Below are 21,601 nucleotides of genomic sequence, written 5' to 3'. Positions count from 1 at the left end.
GACCCACCGCCGTCCAGCTGCGCCCCCGGCCCCACCGCGCAGGAGGTGCTCCAAGGCCCTGCCCGTTGCCGCCCGCGGGGTGCCCAGAAATCAACCTCAACAAACCCTTTGTGAAAATAACTTCCCCGTGGAAAAAGCCCTCATGATTTCCATTCTCAGGCTCCTCAGAGGACTAAAAGCTAAGGGCAACGATGGATTCATTCTAAAGTCCTAGTCGTGCGCCCGGCTGAGTGCAGGACCCTGCTCCCCGCGAGGGGACCCACGAGCGACCCTCACCCCATCCCTGCCCTGGTGGAGCCCCCTTGCGGGACACAGGATCCCTAAAGCTCCGCAGCGCCCCTAAAGCGACTGGGCAGGGTGGGCAGAGGCTCCCTCACTGGGTGAAGGCGGCGCAAAGAACGGGAAGAGCCGTCCCGGGAGCCCGCCGGGCACTTAGCTTCCCTTGGGCCTCTAGGGGGCTCAGGCGGGGTCGGACCAGGGAGATTCCGGGGGCTTCTGAAACAGGCGAGGGGCGGGGTGGGCGAAGGCCATTCATCTGTCCTCGCTCCAGAATCTCCCAAGCGCGGGTGTCCAGTGTGACCGCTCCGGTCTCTCCGGTTTTCCAAGGCCTTGCTCATCGTCCTGCCGGCGGGCTGTGAGGATGGACTAGACGGAGGAAGTTTAGTGAGTGCGCCCTACCTATAGTGCCCCGTAGGAACGCAGCACCTGTCTCTGTGGCGCAATCGGTTAGCGCGTTCGGCTGTTAACCGAAAGGTTGGTGGTTCGAGCCCACCCAGGGACGCTAGTTTGGAGCTTTTAAAGCAATTCACGAATTGTCAATCACTAGGTAAGTGGGGTAGATTTTATCTTCCGGAAGTCCCAAGCCACTAATTTATGACTGATCCGAGTCAAAGCCCAGCCCACCTCCTCCACCGGATTCTTAACCAGATTATCTTCTGAAGTGCCAGGTTTACACCTGTGCACCTCAGGAATCCTAAAACAGAGAGCCAGGAACCCACTTCTGGTGCGATAAAATTCTAATTCAGTCCGTTATTCGCTTAAACGAGTAATTTATGTGCCTCTAGTTTTTCATGTTTTAACAATAGGAGTCAGTAGTATCCCCAGGATGTGCCTGGATTTGATATTTCTGTAGTGTAGAGAACTGGGTGCGCCAATGACACATTGTAGAGTTTGTATAATGCTTCTAATCTGAGTACATTCTGCAATTGTACCTTTCACGGGAGCAGTACCAGATAATATTACAATATGAGTATCTATGAAAGGAAAAAGGTGCAGATGCGAAATTGAGCTTCGTGCCTCTCCATGGGACCCATGTTCACATTGATAGAGCAATTGCTCTATCAATTATAGGCGCCTGTAATCCCAGCTACTCAGGAGGCTGAGGAAGGAGAATTGTTGGAACCTGGGGGATGGAGGCTGCAGTGAGCCGAGATTGCAGCACTACACTTCAGCCTGGGCAACAGAGCAAGACTCCATCTCAAAAAAAAAAAAAGTTTGTGAGATGAGGTTGGTTTCAGTTTTAGGATGACAAAGAACGCCGCAGTCACCATTCTTGTACACCTGTGTGTGGTCATTGCGGTTGTGTCTTCCCCACAGATATTTCTATAGTGCAGGGAACTGGATGCGCCATTGCTGCATTACAGTGTTTATATCATGCCTCCAATTTCATGAAGCTCTGAGAACGTATCTTTCACAGGAGCAGTACCAAATAATATTCCAATATGAATATTTATGACAGGAAAAATGTGCATACGTGCAATTAAGCTGTGTGCCTCTCCATGGGACTGGGTTCATAAAATGGTGGCATGAGCAAACATCTCAGAGTGGCGTTTGTGGCCTTCTGACGTCAAAAGCTGAAGCCGAGGACATGAAAACCCTCACTGTTCATCCTCTGTAGGCTGGCCGGATTCATTCCCAGGTCGGTGGTCTCTTATCAGGAGGGAATGCGGGTGCTTGTTTGATCAGAATCACAAATGGGAGGGAAAGCCTCAGGCCGTTCGTTGGTAACAGCGGTGAAACAAGCCTTTCTGGAGGGCTGGTGTGTTAACCCTTAGGACAAACAAGCCTAATTGTTACCAGATGGTGCCACGCAGTTCCAGGTTCTCGGTGTCCCAAACAAAGACCTGTACATGACACAGACAAAGCAGCAAAGCAAAGTTTACCAAGCACAGCAACACTCAGAGAGGGGAGAGTGGCCTGACCTCTGGAGGTGACATCAGTGTTAGTTCGGGGTATACACTGGGTCTTTTTATGTGTGCTTTTTTCCTTCTCTTCACAAGGATGGCTAATCTTTAGCCAGTGTTTGCTGTTTGATTGATAGGGAGATTGCTTAGTTACTTCGGCCCTTGTGTGCTTGCATGTTGCCTCCATCCCATAATTTTAAGTACATGCATGTATGCAGTCCATATGCATGGGCTTTAATGTGCTGATTATCATATGGGGTCATGTTAAGGATACCTCTTCTCTCTAATGTACATGCCTAGCTCTGAGCAGCTGCCCCTTTACTGGTTTGGATCTTGCCAAACATGGGGTCTTTGCTTGCTTTTTGTTTTGTTTTATTTTTGAGACAGAGTCTTCCTCTGTCACCCCATCTAGAGCACAGTGATGCTATCTTGGCTCACGGCAACTTCTGCCTCCCAGGTTCAAACAATTCTCCAGTCTCAGCTTCCTGAGTAGTTTTTTGTGTGTTTTTAGTAGACATGAGATTTCACAATGTTGGCCAGGCTGGTCTTGAACTCCTGACCTCAGGGGATTCATCTACCTCCGTTTCCCAAAGTGCTGGGATTACAGGTGTGAGCCACCATGCCCGGCATTGCTTGCTTTTTACATCTTTTTGTTTTGGCTGCTCGACTTCTGCCTCTTCTCTTGCTTCTTGCCCACCCGCCCCTTCACCTTGCTTGTATCTGTTTTACTCACTCTGCCTTTTATCCAACCTCCAATTCGCTGTGCTGTTCTCCTGCCTCATAATGGCAGTTAGTGAGGGAGGGGTTTTAAGGGGGCATGTGCGATGTGCAACCTCTGATCCTGTCATAGCCAGAAACTCAGTTTTCAAGGTTTCTCTGCGGTCCTGTCAGCCAAGAGGGAGTCTGGTCATAGGGCTTAAAGCTTATTTTTATTTCTCAATCCTGACAAGAGAAGGCTGGATTAATGCAGATTCTCTGCAGGTGTAAATTTCCCCTACAAAAAAATTTTCACTGGGAGCGGTCGCTCACGCCTGTCATCCCATCACTTTGGGAGGCCAAGGTGAGCAGATCACCTGAGGTCGGGAGTTTTAGACTAGCCTGACCAACATGGAGGAGCCCTGCCTCTACTAAAAATACAAAATTAGCTGGGCGTGGTGGCGCATGCCTGTAATCCCAGCTACTCAGGAGGCTGAGGCAGGAGAATCACTTGAACCCGGGAGGCGGAGGTTGCAGTGAGCTGAGATGGCACCATTGCACTCCAAATGTGGATTATTTTGTTTTTGTCTTTGCAGAATATAAAATACAAACATGAGGTCAGCGCTGAGGTGTGGAGAAGGCTGTGCAGGAGATGACGTTGTCCAGCGCCACACGTGAGAGTGTCCGATCGTTTCTTCTCGGGAAGCATATTTTTCTACAATACTGAATTTGGAGAAAAAAATACAAGATTCAGGAAACTAGACAACTGTCTTTACAACATTACCAGCGATAAAACCGTTATCACTGGTTTGTATTCCTGGGAGGACCGCAGCATTCAGCCAAGACAGGTGAGACTGCGATTCTGACCTGGACGGCTGGTGTGCAGGCATCGGAGCCGCCCCTCTAGTTTCCTAAATATGGTTTCTCTCTGATACTGAACGGCTTCCAATTTCAAGGGGAAGCTACATCACAAGGATAAGGATGTGAAAAGAACCAGTTTTCTTCATAATCCTAAACATTCTAGTCTGCGAATTAAAAGCCATTATTTGAAGAAGGGTGTGCAGGCTCCAGCTGGCCGCGGAAAGGGTGTGCTTGGTAACAGGATGAGGACCCGCTTCTTTGGGAGAGAACAGACGCGGGGGGGGGGCGGGGGGGAGGCGGACGTCACTTCCCCGCCGGCTCTGACAGCGGCTTGGTCGGCTGAGTGGCGGAGCAGACGGGGACTGGGAAGGCGCCTCGGTGACATCACGGAAAGGGTGACTAATATGCAGATGAGGCAGCACAGGGGCTGCTGCTTGGACACCTGCTGCTCCCCGACGAAGGAGTTCCCAGCTGTGGGAGCGAGTCCAGGACCGCCGGTCTGACCCTAGATCCGAGCTGTGTGTCCGGGCTAGGAAGGCTGGGGGTGCGGTGCCCGCGGCGAGTGACCGTGCGTGTAAAGGGTGAGGCGTATGAGGCTGTGGCGGGGCGGAGGCGTGTGAACTCATACTTACCTGGCAGGGGAGATGCCATGATCACGAAGGTGGTTTTCCCAGGGCGAGGCTTATCTATTGCACTCCAGATGTGCTGACCCCTGCGATTTCCCCAAATGTGGGAAACTTGACTGCATAATTTGTGGTAGTGGGGGACTGCGTTCGCGCTTTCCCCTTATCATTCTGTAGTATGAATAGTAGGCCAGTGTTTGCTTTTGCTGACAACCACGAAGTTTTGTGGTAGTTGTAAGGTGTGGTCTGCTCTTCGGTAACTTTAAGATGTTGTTTTCGTGTTCCGTAACCAACGATATAACAGTAGCAGGCACCATGGTGCGGTTGGAGAGATAAAGTGGAAAATACTCTCCTGCTGTCAGGATTCAACCTGTCCTCTTGCTCTAAATTCCTGACCCATGATTTCAATGCCCAAGAGCTGATGGACTCAAATTGCAGTTCACTTACCTGTTATGCACCAGCCTTCATTTTTGTCTCTTGAAAACATCCATAGCCCTATAAATTTCTAAGGGCATGGAATGACCAAGTGCAATGGCATTGTTGTTACCTGTTTCTCATCGCTTTACTTCTGAGAAAACTGATTTCATGGTATTCTCAAGACTAGAGATCATTCAAAAAGTCACAGCAGCTGGAGACTTAACTGAGGTCTCTCTCTCTCTCTCTCTCTCTCTCTCCTCTTCTCTCTGGTCACTCTGTGATGCCCTTTATTCTTTTTGAGACAGAGTCTCACTTTATCACCCAGGCTGGAGTGCAGTGGTGCAATCTTAGCTCACTGCAACCTCCACCTCCCGGGTTTAAATGATTCTCATGCCTCAGCCTCCTGAGTAGCTGGTTAATTTTTGTTTTTCAGCAGAGGTCAGGTTTTGCCATGTTGCCCAGGCTGGTCTGGAACTCCCAGACTCAGGTGATCCACCCACCTCGGCCTCGTGAGGTGCTGGGATTACAGGTGTGAGCCCCGCACCTGGTGTAATGCCCTTTCCATTGGACTTTTAGGCACTCTTAAAAATTCCTCAGAGAGGCAGCTTCTTTCCTCCCCTTTCCCCAGCATGGGATGGCTTTCAGGGAATGAGACTTTCTGGCAAAGAGGGACACCCTGACTAAGCTTTTGATCATCAATGCTTTCTAGAAGAAATCTTTTTTTTTTTTTTTTTTTTAATTTTTATCTGAGGAATCAGCCTTCCCAAAAGCAGACAGAAGCCCACGTCTTTGTCAGAACCTGGGTATGTTTGATGGGCCTGGAAACCAATATCCGAGAAGTTCTTAGCCACTGGATTGGGGGGCTGCTTTTGTTCAGAAACTAGAAGCATACATTACTGATGATGGTCCCGAAACAAGGGACATTTCTTAAACATTCTTAAAACCTGTTTGCTCATCAGTAAAGCACTGAAAGTTGCTTTTGGTTTTGGTTCATGTATTTTTTGTTTGAGCAAGGCAGTGTCTGCTGCTGGGGTTAGAAGTAAATGGCTCATCTTCATCCAACTGCATCAGTCCGTAGGGCATACGGCTTCCACTCACAGTGTCCTGAACACTCCGTGGGCATCCTGTGCTTTCTCGCCGGTTTTCTTTGGAGCCGAAGGGTTTCTGCACCTGCACCCTGGTTGGAATGGTAGAGACTTCTCAGGACATGCAGATCTATCAGTGTCATAGGCCGTCCCACCCCCACCCCCCACCACAACCGGCACCCACCCTGACCCCATCCTCCCTGTTTTTTCAGTGTTGGCCAGGGAGTTTCTATTCAGCAGGACATTACAAATCAGAAGTGGGTAGGGTTAAAAGACACACCCTTGGAGATGCTGGCAAAATGCCCAGAAGCGCCATCACCAGGCCTGGGGCTTTCTTGTGTAGTGGAATATTCGTGTCCATGCAGCAGGGACAAAACCAATGAGATACTCGTGGGAGTTAAAGAGATGAATTGACAACGTCATTTGAGAAGGGGGATTCAGGAATCTGCCAGGGTGCTGATGCGTGTCAGGTGCACACCACAGGTTGAGAGAGAGCTAAGTATTTTCCGTCCATGAAGGCGATACGCGAGGGCCTGAAGAAAGAGGGACGGGGAGGACACAGGCGGTAGAAGTAGGAAGAGGCGGCTGGGGGCTGGGAGGGATGGGTCGGGGTGCTGTCGAGAACGTTGCCGGGCAATGGATGTAGGATGTGGAAGCGATCCATCAAGCAAGGAAAGTGCCACTTAGGTGAAGTCTGAAGAAAGACAAACGACAGGAGATAGTAGGGAAACTGAACCCGGCTCATCAAACGTCCGGCCTTCTATTTCAGGGAGGATGGCAGCGCATTTCCGCTGACAGGTGAGATTGCGGTTCTGACCTGTGGGCGTCCACGAATCTGCGCAGGGGCACCTGGGCGGCAGAGCCGTTCCCCTACGCTAAGGAAGCGTGTTGTGTCTACAACCGAAGGGGACACTAAGAGCCTCAAAGGCCCTGCTTAGATCCCAGGGATGAGCGCCCGTCTGCGTAGTTTCCACCCGGCCCTCTGAGGTGAGAACACATTCCTCAGTAGCACAGAAATCCCAGGAACTCTAAAAGGTGACTGAGATACGGGTAGGAGGAAAAACACGAAAGTTTTCACGGAGCGTGAGACCCCAGACTGCAGGCTAAAGATCAATCTCGGTAGAAGGTAGGAGAGAAGGTAGAAAGGGAAGCCCTGAGGCCACTCTTTAGTTCTCCAACAGAAAAATTAGCGACAGGTTGTTTACAGCGTGCTTCCCAGCTTTACAAGCAAAACAGTAAGACATACGTTAGACTGCGAAAGCTAACGAGAACTTGTATTTCTTTCTTTGGGTACCACGAAAAACCAGGGGAAAGCGCGAACGCAGTCCCCCACTACCACAAATTATGCAGTCGAGTTTCCCACATTTGGGGAAATCGCAGGGGTCAGCACATCCGGAGTGCAATGGATAAGCCTCGCCCTGGGAAAACCACCTTCGTGATCATGGTATCTTCCCTGCCAGGTAAGTATGAGTTCACACGCCTCCGCCCCGCCACAGCCTCATACGCCTCACCCTTTACACGCATGGTCACTCGCCGCGGGCACCGCACCCCCAGCCCTCCTCGCCCGGACACACAGCTGGCATCTCGGGTCTGACCAGTGGTCCTGGATTCGCTCCCACAGCGGGGAACTCCTTCGTCGGGAAGCAGCAGGTGTCCAAGCAGCAGCCCCTGCGCTGCCTCATCTGCATAGAAGGCGCCTTCTCCGTGATGTCACCGACAGTGCCTTCCCAGTCCCGTCTGCTCCTCCTCCACTCAGCCTACCAACCCGCTGCCGGAGCCGGCGGGGAAGTGACGTCAGCCTCTCAGTTCCCTCCCTCCCCGCCCCCGGTCTGTTCTCTCCCAAAGAAGCAGGTCCTCATCCTATGTTATCAAGCACCCTTTCGGCGGCCAGCAGGACCCTGCGCACCCTTCTTCAAATAATGGCTTTTAATTCGCAGACTAGAACGTTTAGGATTACAAGGAAAACTGGTTCTTTTCACATATGATTATCCTGGTGATGTAGCATTCCCCTTTAAATTGAAAGTCCTTCAATATCAAAGAGAAACCGTGTTTCAATAAGCAACCACCAATGACAGCACAAGAAAACCACTGCAAATCCTAATGCCTTCGCCTTGATTTAATGTGTGTTTACCTTTAGAGGATTCCTTTAGGAAAGTGTCTCTAACTGATTGGAGTTCAGGAATTCCTCCATTTTTGTTTCTGTCTTATGTCTTCAGTTAAGTTTATGCACTATTGAATGAAATATTAGTAAAATAAAAATAGAGTCTAAGCTCAATTTTACAAAAACATATTTATATATGGCCTTCTTTATTGATTTTCTTCTGCGGGGCTGGGCAGGGGGCAGTCTAGCTAAAACACACATTCTTCTCTCTGTAGATACAGCAGAAGAACACGACTCCATCAGCATTGCCCCAATGTTAACAAAAGTGATTTTGAACTTAAGGTGATCAGAAATCTTATATATCTGTACTTTTTCTGTACTGGTGGTATGTCTATGCTAAGCATGTATGATTTTTAAAAAGTAACTTTAAATGGTTTGGAATAAAAGTATGTACATGTGCGAATAGTACTTAATTCCAGGTGGTGGAAATATGGATGACTGGTTATTTTCGTCTTTCTGTATCTTATATTTTTAAATGGAAAATCTCAATGACCTGGAAGTGAACGAACAGATTAGGCATGGAAGGGGTGTGGGGCAGGTGAGAGGAACATGTGAAGGGAGGACAAACCCAGTTCTGGCAGGAATCGTGTTTAAGCTGAAGGTTTCTGGGGAGCAGTTGTTGGGAGAGAAGGATATGGGGGGACAGGAGAATCATGAAAATATTTAGGACAGTGTACTGCCTGTCATCATTTTTCCTCCTTTTGCATTTCTTCAAAAGAAATACACGGACTTACATTTCTTTTCAAGCATATGTACCATTTGTGATTTTCTTTTATTAATGAAACTGGTGGGTTTATCTTGCTGGTTGCCCAGAAAAGTCAATGGAGCTGAGAACAGCAGGCTTCCTGCAATAGGGAAAGGATCTAATGCATGCAGAGCCAGCTAAGCAACAGGACAGAGGTTCATTATTAATCCAGTCTGTCCCCCTCACACCCCCACCCCCACCGCAAATTCAGAGACTAGGGTTTTTTAAAGGATAGTTTAGCCGGCAGAGGGCTAGGGAATGGGGAAAGTCAATTGGTTGGGTTGGGGGTGAAGTCACAGGGAGTTGGAGCTTGTCTTCTTGCACTGAGTCAGTCCCTGGGTGGTGGCCACAGGACCAGATGAGCCAGTTCACCTGTCTGGGTAGCACCAGCTAGTTCATCATAAGGCAGGGTCTGAAAAATACCTTGAATGCCAATCTTAGATTTATATGAATGATGTTATTTATAGGCACAACTAGGGAGCTTAGGAATCTTGTGGCTTCTGGCTGCATGGCTCCTGAGCCGTAATTTTCAATCTTGTGTCTAATTTGTTAGCTTTGCTAAGGAGCTCTGATGCCCAAGAAAGGAAGGAGTTTGTCTCAGGAAGGGGCTGTTACCATCTTTGTTTCAGACTTAGACTTGGAAGTAAATTTCTCCCATATTTGGCCTGGCCTATGCCCAGGAATAGCCAAGGGCAGGTTGAAGGTTAGAAGCAAGGTGCAGTGCTCAGGGTCACTTAGCCGGGGAAGGAGGGTTTGAAAGTAGGAATCTGAACTGAAGGCAGCCTGGCTCCAGAAGGCATTCTCAGAACCACTGCATTTATACTGCTCCTGACTAAAGTGCCCTTGCAAAAACTACGACAGTGAGAAAAACCTGACATAGGAAAAGTATGACTGTCAAAGAAATCTGACCTGTGTGACCCTGAGCAGGTTACTTAACATCTCTGCATCCCAGTCCTCTCATGTGGAAGATGAAGATGATGGTGCAGCCTTGGCCTGTAAGGACTAAACAATCACACACACTCATCCGCTGTGCCTGCCATGTGGCGCTTTGCATATCAGGCACAGTCGGGAGGTGTGGATCTGTTACGCCTTTGCATGTTAGCTCTTGTAGTTTCCTGCAGCAGTGCAAAGAGCAGCCGTGGCCAGGTACAGGCGCTCATGCCTGTAATCCCAGCACTTTGAAAGGCTGAGGTGGGCAGAAAACCTGAGGTCAGGAGTCCGAGACTAGCCTGGCCATCACGGCGAAACTCCGTCTCTACTAAAAATACAAAAATTAGCTCCCCATCGTGGTGCATCTGTAATCCCAGTGACTCAGGAGACTGAGGCAGAATAATCACTTGCACCGAGGAGACAGAGGTTGCAGTGAGCTGTGATTGCACCACTATCACTATAGCCTGGGTGATAGAGTGAGACTCATCTCCAAAAAAACAAATAGAAAGAGCAGATGTGATGAGAACCGATTATGTTGAAGTCACAGCAGTGATACTTTCCAGTGGCCGTGCACCCTCCCAGGGAGATCCTCTGACCAGCAGTGATCTCCTGGGGGGAGGTCCCAGGAAGGCCCTCAATCTTCAGCAGGTTTGACCCTCAAGGAGCTTCAGGGAATGAGCTATAGAAGTGTTTCTCTGGCTGTGCATGGTGGCTCATGCCTGTAATCCCAGCACTTTGAGAGGCCAAGGTGGGAGGATCACCTGAAGTCAGGAGTTCAACACCAGCCTGACCAACATGGAGAAACCCTGTCTCTACTAAAAATACGAAATTAGCTGGGCATGGTGGTGCATGCCTGTAATCCCAGCTACCTTGGAGGCTGAGGCAGGAGAATCACTTGAACCCGGGAGGTGGAGTTTATGGTGAAGCCAAGATCACACCATTGCTCTTTAGCCTGGGCAACAAGTGAAACTTGGTCTCAAAAATCAAACCAAACCAAACCCTATTTCTCTCTGGGAGGAACTGGGACTTTATTAGCTCATCTGTTCAGCTCATCTGAAGGAAATCAGTGATTCTATTTCTTGCTTCAAATCAGCCTTAATAAAATTTTTGTAGTTTTAAAGTGGAAGACATTTGTGCCTGTAGGGGAGGAAATATGACTTTTCCTCGCCCAGCCTACGTTCACTGCTGAGACCCTTACAGCAAAAGACAGACTAACAAGAGAAGAGCATACCTAGTTATTTAATGTCAGTTTCACACGACGGGAGTGCCTTCCAAAGGAAATGAAGGCCCATGGAAACAGCTAAACCTCAGGATTTTTTTCTTTAACAGTAGGTTAGATGAAGAGTGGATAGTCATAGAGAAGTGTGAAGGAATGAAAAGAGTACGATGTGGGGAACCCCCTGTAGAGGTACTGAGGAAGGAGAGCTAAGCAGAATCCTGGCACAATTAAGGCCTGGAGAATATCTCAGTTTACAGAAATAGGGCTTGGAGAATATCTCAGTTTATAGTGTTACTGCTCAGTTATTTCCCTTTGTACAATCCTCTCTATATAATCATATATTAGTTCATAGAATGAGTGCCTAAAAATATCTTACCATTCAGTTATTTCCATATACATAAAATGATATCTTAGTTTATAATCAGAGGAATGCCTAGAGTGGACAGAGTACAGAGCATGAATTAAGGAATAAGCAGCTTATAATCGGAGGAATGCCTAGAGCAGACACAGTGCACAGCATGATTTAAGGGAAGAGCAGTTACACCAGGACAAGAATCCATGGCCCAGGGGGCAGCGTTCAGTATCGTAAAGATACCCGCTGTATGGGAGGCTTGGGGCGAGAGCCACTCCTCCTGATAAGGAGTTGTAGGACCCTGCTCCAGTTCTTGTGGGAGGCTGCCCTCAGAATGGCAATTGCACCTTGGCGACTGTGGACTTTATCAGCTCTTGTTACTCTGCTGCTTGAAAAGCATTCCCCTATAGAACTCATTGGAAGCTGCCACCAGGTGGTGTAGACCCTGACAGCTCTGTCACTGCTGTGTGACTTAAAGTACCCTCCTATAAATCTTCTTAGTAGCTTGCCCATACATAGAGGTATTGCACACTGCACCCTCTTCTCTGTGCATAGCCCATCTCCATGCCTCAGTGACCTAATGGGGTGGATCCCTTACTGCACAGGGCCCTTGCCTCAAAGACCTAATGGGAATGGACTCCCTGCTGTGTACTGTCCATCTCCCAGCCTAGGTGACCTAATGGGGGTGGACCGCTTGTTTTATTGCTCACAACCCTATCACTATCCTTAAAGATGACTTCACTCACTGCCCTGCCCCCTAACCTATACACAATAAATACTCATACTTCTGGACATTCGGGGCCTTGCCTGACTCCACTCATAGGTGGTGTGGTTCCCCCCGATCCCAGTTGCATTTTCCTTGTACTTCCGTGTTCTGTCTCTTTATTTCTCTGATCCTGTGCCTCAGCACAGTGTAAGGGACAATCCACGACCCTGTGGGCCATCACCCCCACAGTACCATCTAATGGTAATAAGCTGGGGTAAACATAGCCAGGTCTATATGTTCAGACTCTTCTCTGTGTCCCTGTACCTTCAGACACAGTGATGCACATTTCTTCTGGGTACAGAGAGGGCACCTCTCACATGAGAGCCTTATGATTGGCTTCAGGGAAGAAGGGCAGGGGGAGGTGACAGTGGCCTTCCTTCTTCTGTTGTTTTCTCATATCCCTTTAGTATAAAATATTTAAAAGCTCAAGGTGTTATATTTTGGAGTAGCGTGTCCTGAACCCCACCATTCACATGCTACAAAACCCAGAATCTTTGAGGAGTGATACATATGACTGTAAAATATTTAACTGTGAAATACAAATGATGGCTGGGCACACAGGCCAGAAACTTATCCCAGCACTTTGGGAGGCCCGGGCAGGCAGATCACTTGAGTCCAGGAGTTCGAGACCAGCCTGGCGAAACCCCCATCGCTACAAAATATACAGAAATTAGCTGGACACTGTGTTGTACACCTGTGGTCCCAGCTGCTTGAGGAGGGTGGGATGAGGATCAACTTAAACAACATCATGTGTAAAAACAAATGTTTTATTTTTTCCTTTAAGTTTAGACAAGTGAAGCAGTGGGAGTGGGGAAAGAACAAAGAAATCTGTGAGGAATTGTGATCAGTTGCTTGTAAACACGAGTGATCTGCATGCACTATACACTGTTATGAAGGTCTCACACACTGCAAAGCTGGTGGTGAACAGCAGCAGTGACGGCAGCGTCCTGGCCCCGCCCGCACTTCTCTCTAGGGATAGCAACTTTCAATGCACCTGCTCCTCTTTCACTGTGCAATTTTCCATCCCAGGCCCTTCAGTCCAGCCTGCAAGGGGAAACAGCATGTGTGTGTTTTCCCTCCTCCCGGTCCACTCCAAGGAGCCAACAAGGCACCTCTATTCCACCCCGGACCTCACCTCCCCACACCCTCCAAACTGACTGCCTCAAAGACTTCGGTGTTTTTCAGTCCTTCGTAACTGCTGAAAATTCTCATATTTTCAAAATATGAAAATCAGAGCGATGGTCCTGAGCGCCTGGAGGGACATCTCAGCGCGCTCTCAACGCCCATGAGCCTCATCCGAAGTGTTCTACTGCGCAGAAGAAAATATTTTTGCATCCGTCTGGTCCAAAGGCGTCCTCTTCTCCTTGGGGCGGGGTCCTGGCCGCTCGAGTGGGAGCCCCGGCGTCTGTCACTCATCCTTCTGGGTTGCTCAGCCTCCTCTTCCCTGTGGCCCTGGGGGAGCTCCCTCCAGTCTGCGGAGGATCAGGACCAGGGCTCCCAGTCTGCGAGCTCGAGAGGCCGCTGCGCAGATTTCTTTCCGGCTGAGATCTTGGGACCAAAGAATGAGATTTCCAGAGTCAGGTTCCAAAGCTTAGTGAAACAGCGACAAAGAGCCCGCAATAGAGACGTGGGAGCTAGAAATTCGGCAAAAAAAATCTAAATATGAAGAACAGAGCAAATTAACATTCGGAATAGGATGGGCCACCTGAATAAAACAGTATTACTCCTAAGGTAGGTCTCCAGCCATCGACCCTATACCCAGACACAATCACCAACGACTGACTGAGCTATCCGCATCAAACTTTCATGCCACCGTTCCTTACCAAAAAGACAACGGGTGCCATTATGAGATGTTCTGGGTGAAAGGCATCTCCCCGTCTAGGATCGAGGCGAGGCAGCCATTTTAGTGGAGCAGACCCCTCACCCCAAAACCCAGGGTCACGGGGTGGGGCTTCCTGGGTCGCTGGGGCACTGGCTGTGGGCTCTGGCCCCTCCCATTGCACGGGGCCAAGAGGCCCGCTCAGGACGGGGACCCTCCAGGCTTGGTGACTCCGATGGGATGTTTTGGCAATTTCCCTGTGGATCAGGCCACTGTGAGAAACCAATTTTTGGGACCCGGTACCCTGAGGAGGGGATAGGAGAGCGCAAGTGACATCACCGGGGACGCACTGCAAGGCGGGAGCAGGAGGGACGTGGGGAGTTGCAACAGCCCGCACCCTGCGGGGAACCCTCCCGGGACCCAAACCTTTCCCTCCTCTGACCCAGGACTTGGAACAAAGGGCAAACGGAATCCACACCCCTTTCCCTTTATCTTTGAGGCGGAGTTTGCCTCCTGGGACGCCTTCCGGCTCCAGTATAAAAGACCAGCTTTTGTGCACAGCTAACGACAAGGTCCCACCGAGATTTGAACTCGGATCGCTGGATTCAGAGTCCAGAGTGCTCACCATTACACCATGGAACCGCCTGTCCGGAGCACTCTCGGTTATTGGCATTTGCAGGTGAATTCTCAGCCTCCAGGGTCACCAGAATTTCCTTCGCAGCTGTTTTCTTCTGGTCACACAGGACCTGAGTACCTTTAACTGCAATAGGAGGAGTCGCCCCAGACGTGCTTCTCTCTGCTCTTCTCTTTCGGTTTCTATCTCAGAGAACGAGATTAAGCACCTCTTGGGATCAGGACCCGGAAGAGCTATATTTACGCCTCCACAAAAGCCGCCAGTTCGCCCGAGTTGCCAGTTTCCTGCCCCGATGTGAAAATTCGGCCGAGCCCCCCACCCGCTGGGGTCTCTTTCTTTTTCTTTGCAACTGTCCTCTTCCCTTTGTGCATGGAGCGCCGCTGAGCATTTCCAGAACGGGATTGGGAGTATGCGGGGGTTTCTGCCCTCCTTCTGCCTTCTCCTCGTCCCCCTTCTCCTCCTCCTGTCATTCCATTTCCAACCCCCCTCCTGCTCCCTGTCTTCCTCGCAGCCCCCACACCCATTTTCCCAGCCCCTCCAGCTCTCTGTTCATCCTGCCTCCTCCTCCTCCTCCTCCTCCTCCTCCTCCTCCTCCTCCTCCTCCTCCACTCCCTCTGGCCCCCATTCCTCTTCCTTCTCCAGGCTCCCACCCTCCCCACCACCGACCTCCCACGCAGCCGACACTCACAGGAAAGCCCACCACGGTCGGAGAGGAAGCGGAGGACGACGTTCCTAGTCGGGACATTTGGGGGTCTTCACTGGTGAGTGTGAGTGCAGCGACACCGACAGAGGCGATGAGCGTCAGCCAGTCCTCAAGGCCTGGGCAGGACGGCAGATCCAAGGCCACCCACACCTGGGGCGACCCAAAAGCGTCCTGCTCCGGTTCCAGAAGGCGGAACCCAATCGCCGAAGTCCGAGGAGACTGACGGCAGCGGGAGCCATTTTCCTGGCAAGTCCAGTTCCAAGTGGAAGCATCATGGCGTCTCCTTGGAGCCACCACGACGTCAAGACACAGGGATTAGCATCACCCAGGACTCAGCCAGTGCCCTGGACGCCTGGCCAGGGCCTGTGCAGAGACAAGCTGGGCGTGGGGCCCATTTCCCCCAGGAAGAGGCTCCTGGGGGTGTGGGCGCTCACACGAGATTGCCCCGTCCATCCTCCTGAGGCCGTGTGGAGCCTCAGCACTGGGCCCTTGGCCTTCACCTGGGGATGCCACCAGCTCCCGCTGTTCAGGGCTTCCAGTGAGCTCTCCAAGGCTCTGATTTTTGAATCATTCTATTTGGTGCACCAAGAGCTGCCTCCCACCAAGTGAGCAGACGTGAAGGGCCACCAGATCCAGAAGGTGAAATCACAAGGCATTGCCAGCTACATAGGGACAGCGTCTCCTCTCTATTATGATTTAGATTCAAAGGGAAGATGTCATGGTCCCTAAATATCACAGCAGGACCAGGGCAGGGCACCCACGACCTGCAGCACCCTTGCCCCTGGTTAGGTGTAAGTTATTTTACTTGAGCAGACAAGTGTTCTCTTCTGCATTTTTCCTCAGTGGCTAGATCTGCCTCTCCCAATCTCTCTCTGTCTCTGTCTCTCTCTCTCTCTCTGCCCCACTGCCACCTGCTTTCTCCTCTTCAGCTTTCATGGTTCCCCCCTTGCCTGCCCACTGGCACCCCCACACTAATGCTGCTGCACTGTCCTGGGTGGGGAGATGTGTGTGGTTGTGACTGGTGCCCACCACACATGTCCAGGGTGGGCAAACATGGTGCAGCTGCCAGTATAATGGTTTGAAAGAATGGCCACCTTCTAAAGCCTTTCACATCTCACTATCTGGGATCTTTTGGGACTAGAAAGTTCTGGGCCACAGTGGAATTCTTGTCCTCCAGGGCCGTGTGGGAGATGCCTCCTTTCACTGAGCTGTCGTGGTGTGGCTATGAAGTGCCAGGCCCTGCTCTGGGATAGAGATATCACTGTGAGCAAGTCTCAAGTCATGACTCATGGAGTGGGTCTGGAGCCCACCTCTGCAGGTGTCGAGAGGTGTTGGAGAGAAAGGGACACTGCCAGTTTGTGTCCTTCCCAGGCGGCTACTCATTGGGTCCTGGGGAAGTAGGAGCCAGTGCAAGGAGAGAAGCCCAGTGAGAAAGCAAATGGACAACATGAGACCTGGGACTGAGGCCCCCACCCACGATGGGGTGGCTTCCGAAGCAGGCAAGGGGCAGCGGGGAAGGTCGTGGCCTGGTGTGCTGGTGTCCGGTGCCCTGGCTCCTTCATGTGGATGTCCAAACTTACCCAAAGGCCAGATTCAGTATCTGTGTTCCCAGTGAATTCTGAATGTGTCCTTAGAGGAGAAAGGAGATGTCGGGGAGCAGCTTCTCACCCCATTCTAACTGCATTTGATGTTACAGTATAATTTCTCTATGCTATGATTAGTTAGCATGTGGCCATGAACGGAAAGGATTAATGGTTTAAGCCCATTCCCAGATATTCTAGTCTTTACCTAAGTTCCCTCCATTCCTTCCTCCCTCTCTCCCTTTTTTCCTTCCCTTTCTTTCTTTCTTTCTTTTTGAAATGGAGTCTCTCTCTGACACCAGGCGGGAGTGCAGTAGCATGATCTCAGCTCACTACAACCTCCACCTCCCTGGTTCCAGAAATTCTCCTGCCTCAGCCTCCCAAGTAGGTGGGACTACAGGACAGCGCCACCATGCCCAGCTAATGTTTGTATTTTTAAGTAGAGACAGGTTTTCAACATATTGGCCAGGCTGGTCTCGAACTCCTGACTTCAGGTGATTTGCCCACCTTGGCCTCCCAAAGTGCTGGAATTACAGGTGTGAGCCACTGCTCCCAGCTTCCCTTTCTTTTTAAATAGACCGCTTTGCTCTGAAACCTAAGTTCTTTTTGTGACTTCTAATTCTCTCTCAGAATTTGCTGAAATCTCTGAGGCTACCTTTATCTTTCAGTCAGGGAGCTTATTCTGTAGGCTGCGGCTCCTCCCTGTCTCCTTCTCCTTTGATCTGTGGTTCCAAGTATTTGCCAAGTTCTGCCTTCCAAGCTGGTTTCTCCCTGTCCTTACCAGAACCTGCACTGTCTGCAGTGCTGATGCCACTATGACCTAGCTGATCTGCCCTCTGGATTCCAGGGGCACACCAGGGACAGACATTGAAATCTTCAACTGCTCTGACTCCAGGTTGTGCATCTCAAGGCCCAGTATTAACCACGCAATATCAGGATGCCGCCAAAGACTGGATTGGGAGCCTTCACATTCTAATTTAGAAAGCTTTATAGATGTTACTTTATAGAACAGTTCTAGGCTTACAGAAATTGAGCAGACTGTAGAGAGTTCCCATGTGCCTTCCCCCATTAGTGTCTTGCAATAGTGTGGCACATTTGTTACACTGGATAAACCAATATTGATCATTATACTTAACTAAAGTCTATAGTTTACATTAAGGGTTCCATCTTTGATCTTTTTTTCTTTTTTAACAATTCTGTGGGTTTTTAAATTGCACGGTGTCATGAATCCCCAATACAGTATCATATGTAATAGTTTCACTGCTGAAAACTCCCTGTGTTTCACGAATCCATCCCTCCTTTCCTCCTTCGCCCTTGGCAACCACTGATCATTTACTGTATCTTTTTGACTTTCTCAGAATGTCCTACCGTTGGAATCATAGGGTATGTAGGTTTTCAGACTGGCTTCTTTCAAGCGTTATCAATTGAACATTCCTTTATGTCTTTTCATTGCTCGATAGTTCATTTCTTTTCGTCACTGACTAGCCTTCCAGTGTATGGATACAGCACAATTGTGTTTGTCCATTCGCTTGTGGAGAAGCACATCTTGGTTACTTCTAGTTTTTGCTGAGAATAAATAAAACTGCTGTAAATATTTGTGTGCAGGTTTTTGAGTGAACATAAGTTTTCCTTTCATTTGGCTAATCAGACTGCCATTGCGAGATTATATAGCAAGACTATGTTTAGCTTTAAAAAAAAAACCTCCCAAACTCTTTCCCAAAGTGATTGTACTGTGTTGCATTTCTACCAACAATCAGAGTTCCTGTTGCTCTGTTTGTGTGACAGCTTTTGAGATTGTTACTTTTTACAGATTTTAGCCACTCTAATAGGTGTGATCTGTTATCTCATTGTTTTCACAAGCAATTTTCTGATGACAAATGACTTTGAGTTGCTCTTTCATATACCTATTTGCTATCTGTGTATCTTTTGGGTGAGGTGTTCAGATCTTTTGCCCACTTTTAAATTGGGTTGTTCACTTTCTTATTATTGAGTTTGAAGAGTTCTTTGTTTATTCTGGACACAAGCACTGTGTCAGATCTGTATTTTGCAAGTATTTTCTGCTGATCCTGGGAACCAATGGCCTTTCCAAGGTAGGGAAGGAAGGGGGGCCGGGAAGCTCCAATCCGGGTGTTGGTGGTCATGGTGCTGTGAGGGGAGGAGGCAGTGGGGTCTCTTCATGCTTCCTCAGGGTCAAGTAGAAATCCAGATGCTCCAGCCCAGTGAGGTGAGCAAGCGCTGGGGTTTCAGATCACATCTGCTCTCCGGTCCTGGGTTTAACCCGCACTCATTATTCACCTTGGCCAAGTCATTTGCGGTGCTGGTATTTTCATCTCAGTTCCATCATCTGAGAAACCTGAAAAATCATATCCACGTTCAATCTTTGTTGATAACATGATTATACTTTCCAAAGGGCTAATTCAATAAAAATTGCTCAATAAGTATCTGAATAGATGTTACCTAATTCTGTTCTCTTTCCGGTAAATTAGCACCTAGGAAGTGACGTCACATGCATTGTTTCAGGTGAAAAAGAGCAACAGTTAGGATCTCTACTTTCTAGGGACCCCTGTTCCTGTGTTTTCTTAGAAAGTCTCTTTCACCAGTTTTCTTCATCTCCATCAACATCCCTTTTTAAGTTAATTTTCCCCTATCAAGCACTTTCAGTAACAACCTATTAGGCATATTCAGTAAAAGTGCAAATGCTGGGCCCACAAGTCAGTCTCCTGACATGCCCAGCTTCTTGCTATGTTTCCCCCCCTCATTTGAAACAATAAAGGGCAACCTTCTCATGGAAAGTGTAGAAATCTGTCTCTTTCATGAAACTCCATTTAGTCCATCATCTCCACGCATGTCCACGGCCATGTCCTCAGTTTCCTTCTCACAGAAATCCACTTCCACTCGGATTTCCTTAAAACCCTGGGTGGTGTTCATCCTTACTCTCCTTCCCACTCCATGACTCCTCCTGGAGCCCCTGGGGCTGTCTGGTGCTCACCTGTCAGGCGATGCCCTCAGCTGAGGAATGAGAGGAGCCCTGTCCTCAGGAGGAGGGAGGTCATGTGAGATAAGGAGCAGCATCTGGTCCGTGGAGAGGACACAGGGAAGGTGCTCAGTGAGTGTCGGGGGATGCGCAGTCCCTGACACCTGCCTTGATAACTTGAGTATTGAAACTGATTTCTTCCCACTTGTATCTCTCTGCTTCCCCATGGATTCCCACACCCCCATCAGGACTCACCCCTGCTGGCCCCGACACTCTCACCTGCTGGCTTTCCCAGGAATCTGGAGCACTGACCAGGCTCCAGGCAATAGGACAGCGAGAATGCCTTTTGTTTCATTCCCCTTTACCTGGCGACTTCTCCCTGCTGTCTAGTAGGGCATTTGTTCCCTACCACACCTTCTATCTCTCATTCGTCTTATTTTTCTACAATTTTTTCCAATTTCACTGGACCAGATTATAATGCTAGTGATTATAAAGTTAATTCAACCTCTTCCACATAGCTACATGTTTTTTCTTTCAATAGATTTTTATACATAAATATATGTTTTTATGTCATTTATGATATACATTATGTATATTTGGCATGTATTTTAAATGAAATGTATATATATGCAATATGCGTATCTGTATGATAGTTTCGTAAATATCCCATGTTTAGTCTTCCCAATTTGTTTCTCTCCTGTGTGCATTTAGTGTTGATTTTCCTTGTTATTTAGAATCCCCTCCCTCCCAAAACAGCCTGTGTTCAGTGTGATTTCCTTGCCTTGGCCTCGTCTGCCTGGAAGCTATTCGTGTTTACTAATCCAGTTTCTGGAACATGTTTTTCAATTGGGATCGACTTTTCTTCCCGGAAATCTTGTCATTACCGGGTGATGCGTGAAAAGCAACAATACAGAAAAGACCAAAATGTCTTTCTTGGCAGGAATTGATGCTGTGTTTATCCGTCACTTTTACTGAGACTGTCTGTGAAGGTTAATTCTGGGATAATTTGACGGGGCCAGGGGGTGCCCAGATATTTGGTTAGACACTATTTCTCACTGTGTCTCTGAGGGTGTTTCTGGGTGCGACTGACATTTGAATCGGTAAACTGAGTAAAGCAGATTGCCTTCCCCAGTGTGCGTGGGCCTCATCCAACCCACCGAAGGCTTCAATGGAATGAAAGGCTAAGAAAGATGTCTTTTGTTTCACTGTTTTTGAGCCGGGACATCAGCCTTCTGCCGTAGGCCTTGGACTCGGTGGTGAACTATATTCGACTCTCCTGGGTCCACAGCTTACTCAGTGCAGACCCGGACTCCTCTGCTCCCTGATCACGTGAGCTGGTGTAAATCTCTCTCTCTCTCTCTCTCTCTCTCTCTCTCTCTTTCTCTCTCTGTGTGTGTGTGTGTGTGTGTGTGTGTGTGTGTGTGTGTGTGCATGTCCTGCTCGTTTCTTTCTCTGGAGAACTCAGACTAATATAGTAATCTATGCCAGTTGCCAGTGTTTGTCTCTGTGCTTTTTAAAGGTATAAAATCAATAAATAAAATAAAACAAAACCCTGGAGTGTTCTCAAAGAAAAACCACAAAAGAAATGGATTCTGACAGGTTTTACATTGAGACATTCAGGTGTGAGGAAAACATGAAAAGCACTGTGCTAGGGAAAGCAAACGCCATTGAGAATGTCTCACAAACGCAAACCACACATCAGCAGGTAGCTTTGACCCTCAGGGTGGGCACATTTTATGTTAAGTGCACTTTTGGTGGAATTTAAGATGAATGTAGGACTTTCATGATGGATGTATCTATGTGTGTGTGTGTAGACATATATATACACACACATACAGATATGTATATATATA

The 21,601-nt window shown here is 48.8% G+C and overlaps 1 long non-coding RNA gene and 4 other non-coding genes across 7 annotated transcripts; 2 read left to right on the top strand and 3 right to left on the bottom strand.

Moving 5' to 3' along the window:
- Positions 1–707: 707 nt before the first annotated feature.
- TRNAN-GUU (transfer RNA asparagine (anticodon GUU)) lies at positions 708–781 on the top strand. Its single transcript has one exon. It is a non-coding gene; the product is annotated as a tRNA-Asn (tRNA).
- A 3,583-nt stretch (positions 782–4,364) lies between these two features.
- Positions 4,365–4,528, top strand: LOC118149381 (U1 spliceosomal RNA). The gene has a single exon (XR_004736758.1). It is a non-coding gene; the product is annotated as a U1 spliceosomal RNA (small nuclear RNA).
- Positions 4,529–7,169: 2,641 nt separating this feature from the next.
- LOC118149377 (U1 spliceosomal RNA) lies at positions 7,170–7,333 on the bottom strand. Its single transcript, XR_004736754.2, has one exon. It is a non-coding gene; the product is annotated as a U1 spliceosomal RNA (small nuclear RNA).
- Positions 7,334–12,789: 5,456 nt separating this feature from the next.
- Positions 12,790–15,330, bottom strand: LOC103791259 (uncharacterized). 3 transcript variants are annotated; one of them, XR_013529296.1, is made up of 4 exons: positions 15,180–15,330; positions 14,483–14,673; positions 13,862–14,114; positions 12,790–13,694 (listed from the first exon to the last, which is right to left on the bottom strand). It is a non-coding gene; the product is annotated as an uncharacterized LOC103791259 (long non-coding RNA). The 3 variants fall into 3 exon arrangements; XR_001910028.4 differs by lacking the exon at positions 15,180–15,330 and having other exon boundaries at positions 14,483–14,675; XR_013529295.1 differs by lacking the exon at positions 15,180–15,330 and having other exon boundaries at positions 12,790–13,586; positions 14,483–14,675.
- On the bottom strand, positions 14,428–14,499 carry TRNAQ-CUG (transfer RNA glutamine (anticodon CUG)). Its single transcript has one exon. It is a non-coding gene; the product is annotated as a tRNA-Gln (tRNA).
- Positions 15,331–21,601: the final 6,271 nt, after the last annotated feature.

The sequence above is a fragment of the Callithrix jacchus genome, chromosome 18, assembly GCF_049354715.1.
Source record: "Callithrix jacchus isolate 240 chromosome 18, calJac240_pri, whole genome shotgun sequence".
Lineage (NCBI taxonomy): Eukaryota > Metazoa > Chordata > Mammalia > Primates > Cebidae > Callithrix > Callithrix jacchus.
This window is presented reverse-complemented; position numbering and strand designations above follow the sequence as displayed.